This window comes from Leptinotarsa decemlineata, unplaced genomic scaffold (assembly GCF_025532065.1).
Source record: "Leptinotarsa decemlineata unplaced genomic scaffold, Ldec_3_MD MMD2_tig00026314_RagTag_RagTag, whole genome shotgun sequence".
Classification (NCBI taxonomy): Eukaryota; Metazoa; Arthropoda; class Insecta; order Coleoptera; family Chrysomelidae; genus Leptinotarsa; species Leptinotarsa decemlineata.
The window spans coordinates 562,622-571,315 of NW_027412684.1; the positions used below are offsets into that span (position 1 = coordinate 562,622).

An 8,694-nucleotide genomic window follows, 5' to 3' on the forward strand; every position below is an offset into this window, starting at 1 on the left:
TTGATTTGTATGAACCTGATAGTAGGGACTCCACACCACAGATGCATATTCCAGCCTAGATCGAACAAAAGTAAAATAAAGTAATTTCAATGTTGAAGCTTTTTCGACGTCTTTTGTATTTCTATAACTAAGAATTTATACATGCGATAGGCAACTGTCAAAGTAGTGTCTATATGTTTATTGAAAGAGAGGAATGAATCAAAAGTAACACCTAGATCAGTGAGTGTGTCAGGATGCTCCAGAACTTGATGATATGTTGAGGGATAGATTATTCTTCCGAGACCATGTAGCAACACAATTTAAATTCAGGGCGAGACGTTCGCAATCATTAGAACATGTTACATTGTGATAGTGTTTCAAGTCATATATTGTTCGTACCTCAATGATAAATAAAATAAATAATAAAGATAACGTATTCAGTTTGCTGAATTAATTATTCTAATCATTCGAGTAGTCAGTGAACAATTGTTGAATTGTGTGGATCATCACAAAGAAAATGAAAAATATTCTTTTAATATCTTGTTTGATATACCAGGTAATTATAATTATTCTTACTTCACAGTTTGGATTTATATTCTTTCCGAATTTTTGATACAATCATTGAAATGAACATAAGCCATAGATACAAGTTTCCCAAAAATATGATTTGTGAAATTGTTTATACCATCGATTTTCATCCACTACGTTGACATGTGTGGGTCCCAATGATATACACTACTACTTCTATAGACTTCTTCTCTTTCTTTTGATGATTATCTGCTAGAAGATAGTAATAACTTTCATAATCAGTCCCCCGCCTCGCCGCGTCTGTCTTTTTGAACACAATAACTCAAAAACTAACGAACAAATTGTTTCATTCGGTTTTGACCAATGTACACTGTGATATAACCGAAATATTTATGTGTATATTCCATTGACAATTTGTGGAAATTAGTTGAAATATGAAGATCTTATCAGTGCGGAAATCGGGGAGCGGGTGGTAACCGTAAGAAGCCGAAAAGCTTCCATTGTAAAAGTTGTGTATTCCCTTCGAAATATGACAAAATATTTTACAAATTGTTTTTTTTTCATAGGTCTATAGAAGAATCTGCGAGGGCATATATGTATCTCTTATAACGAGAGCTCATTAAACTCATTTTACAAAACAGTCACTCATAATGTGGTTATTGGAAAACTATTCAGACATATGAATATTAATCCCAGAATTGATGATTCGATGTTTTCTTCTATTGCCGGACAAAATAAATTCAAGAAACGTCATGCAACAATGGGACACGCGTGATGAAGAAAAGTTGCTTTCGCGTTGAATCAATTCAAAAATTCAATTGATAGTTGTAAATATACTTTCCTTCGAGTGAATTGCAATAAGATACATTTTTGTTAGTTACAAGCTGATATAAAACTATGAAAGAAACATGCATGCATTCATGTCCTACTACTCTTGTGAAGCCGAGGCGATTTGCTGTGATGAACAGGCAAAATATTGAATTGAAAATTTCCTTAGATAACGATGATTTAGATGTCATGAGGTTGCCGCAGATTATGTAGCAGACAATTCACGTTGGTGAAAATCGGGTCGTGATGGCACATCGAATGAAAGGAGAAGTTATGCTGAATTCCACATAGACAAAAATACACTGAGCTGTATGTTTGTCTATAATGATCGATTCACGGCATTATTATAATTATTATCATTCTTCTGTTTTCTGATCTCGAGATCATACTGGGAGAAAGTTTATGAGCTCAACTATAGAAGTCTGAAACAAAACAATGGGTATTTTGAAATCAAATATTAGTTCCGAAAAAATCATAGTAGTATTTGTGGGAGAGAAAGCCAAAACCGTTCTTTCACAAAAATTAATATTTCCTAAAAATATACCCTTTCAATTTAGTAGTTAGGTTAGGTTAAGTCAAAAGTGATTGGGCCTATTCGACCTTCCACCGCAACCCGCAGGGGTTTATTGTGGCTCACACCTATTCAAACTCGACCAAATAAACCCAGCTTCTTGACGAAGCCGATTAGTTTATATGGTGAGTGATTTTTCAGGTCAGATGGTAGAAGTGTGGTTCTACCAAACTCTGAAAACCTGATTCGGTACGTAGCGGGGCAGGTACAATGAATATGCTCTGCTGTTTCATCATTTTTCAAAGAGAAGTGACACACACAGTCTTCCGGCAGTCCGAGTCTCTGCATATGATGATTCAGGCGACAGTGACCTGTAAGGAGACTTGATAGACATCATAGTTCATCCCTATTGTAGTCCAACAACTGTTTGGTTTCAAGCTACGAAGGGTGAATGAACGCCTTGGGGTGAGTCGATCCTGAAAGAGTTTGCCAGAAGTTTATTAATTTTCTTGCCACCCAGGTGTTCAATGTTTGTTTGGCCAAACCCAAAGCAATGCCAATGACAGGTTCTGGTCCGATGAGGCTACTTGTGGCAGCCTTCTTTGCAAGGGAGTTAGTATCCTCATTGCCTTCCAGGCTAGTGTGGCCAGGAATTCAGACCAAAGACAATTTGTTAAGTCTTTCTATTGAGGAGAGTCGTACTGTCAATTTACTACCCTTAAGTTGCTCGGTAGGAGCTTCCAACGCCGCTTGACTGTCCGATAAAAGTTTATTGACTTGTGTGAGTTTGGATTGTACCATCTCTCCACACACAATTCAATAGCATAGATTTCCGCTTGAAATACAGTTGCATAGGTCCCTAGGCAGGTTGATATCTCTGTCCTGTCCTGTTATTGAAATGAAGATTTCAATTCATTTCTCTAGAACCAAATACTTACTTACATCTTTGGTATCAAAATTTCAGAACTATAATCCATCAAATAATTGAATGATTGCAATATAGCTTCGGATAATATTTTATTTCACTCTCAGTGGTTGATTCATTGTCTATTTGAAAAGAAAAATTGAAACCTCATTCAGAAAAATACATTTATAAATTTTTTCCAGGTGCATTTTATAACTACAGTTCTTCTTGGAAATGGATGTAAACAAGTTCATAAAAAAAATGGTTCATTGAAGAAAATGGTTGAAATCATCAATTCCGATACTGAGAAAATCGCTCAGTACGAAGAGAACTTAGAACATATCGTTTCGACAGCAAAAGAATCCATTAACGAATCTTTCCAACAATTAAAACTGTTCATTGAAGAATCAAGAATTGAATTATCAGATCGTGGAGTTGATATTGACAAATGTTGGATACAAAATTTGGATATGACTTATAACAGAATTGATGAACTTGAAAAATGTCGGTTTCGAAATGAACCGATAGAATTACAAAAAAATTTAGCAGATTTGAAACGTTTGTGTGGTTTAAACCACAACCTTCCTATCGATAACTGTTCTGATGAAGAAATTGATTTTTTGATTGAAAGTATATCTTCCTTCCATGCGAAGGTATCTTTAGTATTATTAAATGCTAGAGACAATTGTTTTCAATGTGTTCAAGCCACCCTTTCAATGCTTGATGTTGATTTAGACTCAGTTGCTCATGAATTCAAGAGATGTATTGACAGATATATAGATTAACCTTCAAAAATCTAAACAGCGAAAGAAACTTAAAAATGAGATTTCAAGATAATGATATAATCTAATACTATTTTACTAGATTTGAAATGAAATCATTCTGTTGATATTGTAATACAATACTCCTTCAATGAACTTCAGCTCATTTTTTTTCCGTCAGTCTATACACTTTCCCAACAACAGATGTTATCTTCTTCAATGTGAAGACGTCAACCTGATGAAAGAATAACAACTAACCCTGTTAATGCCGCGCAGAAAGTTGAGAAAGTTGAAATAAGACCGTAACATGTGCAATGTCTTCCATTTGAGAGATTCGTCGCAAGTAACTTCTCATATATGAAAACCAGAAATTGATTTCATTTGGTCGGGACGACCACTGATGGACCAGTTTTGAGCTAATTGCTCCTTGTCAGTGCCGGGAATGTCATTTCGGACGAAGTGAACAGTCCCGAGCAAACGAAATTAATTCCAACTAGTCATAAGCTCTATCTGCAGTTCAATCTCCACAAACACATACTCCAGGGCAGGCGTCAGAATGATAAATAAATATCTTACGAATAGTTGCACATGACATGCTTCATTTCAGGTGAAAACACCATAACCTTGCCTCATATGTTAACCTACGACTTTCTAGATATATGTTGCAGATATCCCACGAAAAAACATCAACTAACCCAGCTAATGCCGCACTCGAAGCTGAAATGAAACCATCAAGTGTGAAAGTAACTTACTGTATATGAAATTTCACTTGGTCGGGACACCAACGATAGATAAAACAGTTTCGAAGTACTTGCCCCCTCGTCAGTACCGGGAAGTGAAATGCCTGAGTATCACGAACAAGCAAAATTAATTCAAAATAGCGTCTATTTGCAGTTGATTCAGCAGAATGTACCCTTGCGCCACCTGCAGACGAAGTCCGAAAACAACTTCACAAGCAAATACTGCACTACGTGTAGACAGAGGACTTTGTCTTCAGATGGGGGACTTCGTCTGCAGATGAAAGACTTTGGCTAGCAGACGTAGGACTTTGGCTACAGCTGGCGTGGTTAATATCCGACTGAATCAACTGCAGATAGAGATTATGACTAGTTAGAATTGATTTTTTTTAAAGCCCTGCAGAAAAATCTTTGAGTCGCTCTAAGATCAGTGGATTTGAACCGCTGGAGATTAGATTCATCTTGATGGAAGTTCTCAGAAAGTTCATTCCACATAAACGTAGTTATCCAAATGAAAGAGTTCCCAAACAGTTAAGTACGAGGTATACTGAGTTGACCCTCAAAACGATAAGCAGTCACAGTCCGTCGCATATTTCTAATATGTACCACTCTTGGTGGAATCGAATGTGTCCAGTCACTTGAACAACTCCCGTTAAAAGTATCTATGAAAGAACGATACGTCTCCAACCTTTTTTCGATATTTCAGACAATCAAGGTTTCAAGTGATGTTAGTTCTCCAATCAGGCGGATGGCCCTTTTCTGATCTGAAATCTCATCTGAAATTTATGAAACATCAAAAGTTGCTTCCATGGCATAGAACTTTTCGTGGCATAGAGTTGAACCTGGTTACTAAAACTCCAATCCGGAATCACCTCTAGGTCCTCATTAAGATATGCAACCTCCTGCTGCTGGTAAAGATGTGGGTTGAAGATAATATGGATCCCTGGGGAACACCAGCGTTGATAGAGAAAGTTATAGAGATATCCATCGACGGCCAATTTCTGGGACGTTCTTCCATAAAGTTGGAGAAACATACACAGAAATGATACGATAGGCCATAGCTTCCAAGTTTGGCCAGCAAACCCTCATGCCACACACGGTCAAGGGCCTTATGAATATGAGGCGCAACAGCAGTTTTCGAAAGCCATATTGATGATAACTCAAGATGCCATAGCCTCCCAAATATATAAGAATATAGTGGTTTACGGCTTTACCCATGATTTTTGATATCATTGGGATATAGTTATTTGGGAGAATTTTCTTGCCTTACGGAAATAGGCTGACGTGAGCAACCTTACAACCCCCTTCCTTGCAAGACAGATTTAGAAGTCTGTAAAGTACTGGTGGGAGTTCACTGGCGCACTTTTTGAGTACGATGACAGATACTTCACCAGAACTAGACGCCTTATTGATTTTACCCTATTTCAAAATTTGCCTGACTAGACGTTGTCGAAATGTAATTTCTGAAATTGTGGATTCTACTGTGGGAATAGCGGGTGGTGCCTTTTCCAGAAAATCGACTGTGTAGTGGGACAATTGATGTTGTGTTCTGTCGTCAGTTCATGTTGGAGTGGTAACATTTTCCTCCACTGCTAATTTATGTTCATCCCTGTGAACGTTGATTCGCCTGTTGGTCTGGCCGATGTAAGTATTGTCACAGTATTTCGTACACTTTTTAGGACTCCTGTGGTATCTGATTGTTTGGGTTACGGAGCATGGACCTCATTGTTCATTATGGTACGAACGAAGTTATGTTGGCGGAGGAATCTGCAGATTTTTTCGATGGTTCCTTTGATGTATGGTAGTATGGTGGTTATGAGCGATGTTTCTTGGGTTTTATGCTGTTTCTATGTGATTTGGGAAGCAGTTTGTAGGGTTGTCTTCGAGTACTCATTCATTCATACTCAGTACTCAGGCGAATCAACGTAGGCAACAAGAACACAATAACATTATTGAGCAATGGAAACTCTTACTCTCGAACGATCGAACGATCAGAGAGGCTATCGAAATTGAAAAACGACCCAGTAGTATGAATAAGAGGGATGACGCGCAAAGGTTACCAGCAACATGTATATCCATCGTATCACTCCATAATAATAAATAAACAGCACAACCCTAAGATAAAACTCAGCATGGGATAATTCAGGCCTTATAAAAAACGTAGGTAGGCCGGCACAGGTAATCTGGCCAACTCAGGTTGGGGAGATTACCGGATATCGAACATATTCAAACAGATGGAAAATATGGGAAATGGGACTTCGCTGAAACTTCCTGTATATGATCTTTGTGAGGATCAAATACACAGAACACGTAATGAAACGTAGAAACCCTCATATTTCCAGTAACAACACATTTTCTAATTTTATTCATATCATATGCACCATTGCTTTCAGGAATGGGAATTTTCAAAATGAACCGTATGAACCTTTCCGTATGAAACGATCAACAAGCAATCGTGGCTGCAACATCCGCACTAGATGACGACAGGTCACACTTAGTATCCTGTCAAAGTGAACGTTTGGGCATAATAATTGGACCACATTTTTTTGGAGAAACATTAACTGGAGCCAAAATTGAAAACCCGGAATCACATGGAAACATGGTATCACATGTTACTTCTTTCCATTTTGAATTTTCACAGGAGTTTGGCAGGTTTTTCACAGGTGTTTTACAGGTTTAATATATACCCTCCTGGGGGTATTAACCTGTAAAACCCCTGTGGTACTCCTGTGAAAATTCAAAATAGAAAAGAGTAGCGTGTGATTTCGAATGATACTGGGTTTTCAGTTGTGGCTCCGGGTAGTCCTTCCTCGGAAAATGGATACAGAGGATACAGAGTAAGACCTTTTCTAATCAAGTGCAGATGTTGCAGCCAATTTTGCTTATTGATCGTTCCATGTAGGATAAACGTTGGAAATTTTTGTATTACACTAATCACACAAACTTGACTTGTGGTAGGTGATTTTCATACGGTTTATTTTCATAATTCCCATTACTGGAAGTAATGGTGCCTATGATAGAAATAAAATCAGAAAAGGTGTTGTTACTGATGGAAGTGTGAGATACCGAATGAATGTTTTGGGTTAGCAAATTTAACCTCGTGAAGATCAACAAAGTGAAACAAACGCTTCATCCAATTTGGAATTGATCAGGGTTAGAACAACAATCAAGATTGTTTTTAGGGATTCCCTAAAATTCCCAAGAAAAATTTTTAAAAAATTCAAATACGAATGCTATAGGATACATAGAGTTCATCACCTTCATGAAGAGAATTACGAAGTGGTTGGGACGTAGACATATTTGGAAAAAATAATATGGATGGAAGATTCGAAATTCACCAAAGGAAAGGTCAGAAATGAATGTTTGGTGGAGAAGTTTGGGAAAGGACTTTTGGGTCCTTTCTTTCAGGATGAGCATTTGCATGGTGAAATGTATCTATTTTTTCATTCAATGCGTTTGGTGGCTACTTAGATGAATTACCGTTGAACAAACACAATATGTTCAACAAGACGATGCCCCTCCACATAATACAGCAAAAGTAGAAAAACATATAGACTGGCCAGCTTGAAACCCAGACCCCACTTCTTCGAATTTTTCGTCTAGGAATGCATAAAAGTTGAAGTTTTACGAGATTTTGACCATCTCAATCAAATAATTATAGATGTATGTAATAGCATCACACCCATCATGCTAGAACATTGGTACAGAAACTGTAAGGATGATTCGATCATCCAATGTATTTTGTCAAGTAGAATTAAATTTTTGCATCGGTTTTTTGTTGTGAATTTTGTTAAAATATTGTAACTGACGATGATAGTCATTTCAAATTATATTCTATAAAATATCAACTGTTATATATCAATGAATTGTAATTTTATGCCTACATCAATAGTTGTACTAAGAGATAAATAAGTTCATGGTGGCCGTGTTGACACGGGACTTTTATTGAAAATATTCGTTATCATATCGTTATAGTAGGTACATTTCGATTACAACTATTTTTTTTATATTCCATGTAATGTAAATTATAATCGTAAAATGACAAAAACGGTATTTTCAGTATTTCCATTTCAAATCGAAAAGGGAAAAAGTCACTATAAATTTTCTTTGACCATTGAACTGTTTTCCATGATGGTTAGTTTCTTTTCCATTCAGTCATCTTCATATGTGTTATTTTTACAATTGAATACCTCTTTCAAGCTATTAATTCGAGTGGAATAGCAATATTGTCTTTCCACAACCACTTGGCTCACAAATGATTGCACGAAACGAGTTGAGCAATAATATACCATGATTCCAAACCATACATTATTGTTGGTTTCATTCAAAAACTCAATTCCTAAACAACCAACTGAAATCAAAGTATGGAGAAATACTGGCAAAGTTAGCGAGTTAATCGAAAAACCAATACTTCTCTTCAAAAGCACTCCGCAGCGAAGTTGAATA

At 36.8% G+C, this 8,694-nt stretch overlaps 1 long non-coding RNA gene across 1 annotated transcript; it reads left to right on the forward strand.

The window, feature by feature from the left end:
* Nucleotides 1-325: 325 nt before the first annotated feature.
* On the forward strand, nt 326-3,667 carry LOC141485204 (uncharacterized). Its single transcript, XR_012467091.1, has 2 exons — nt 326-535; nt 2,954-3,667. It is a non-coding gene; the product is annotated as an uncharacterized lncRNA (long non-coding RNA).
* Nucleotides 3,668-8,694: the final 5,027 nt, after the last annotated feature.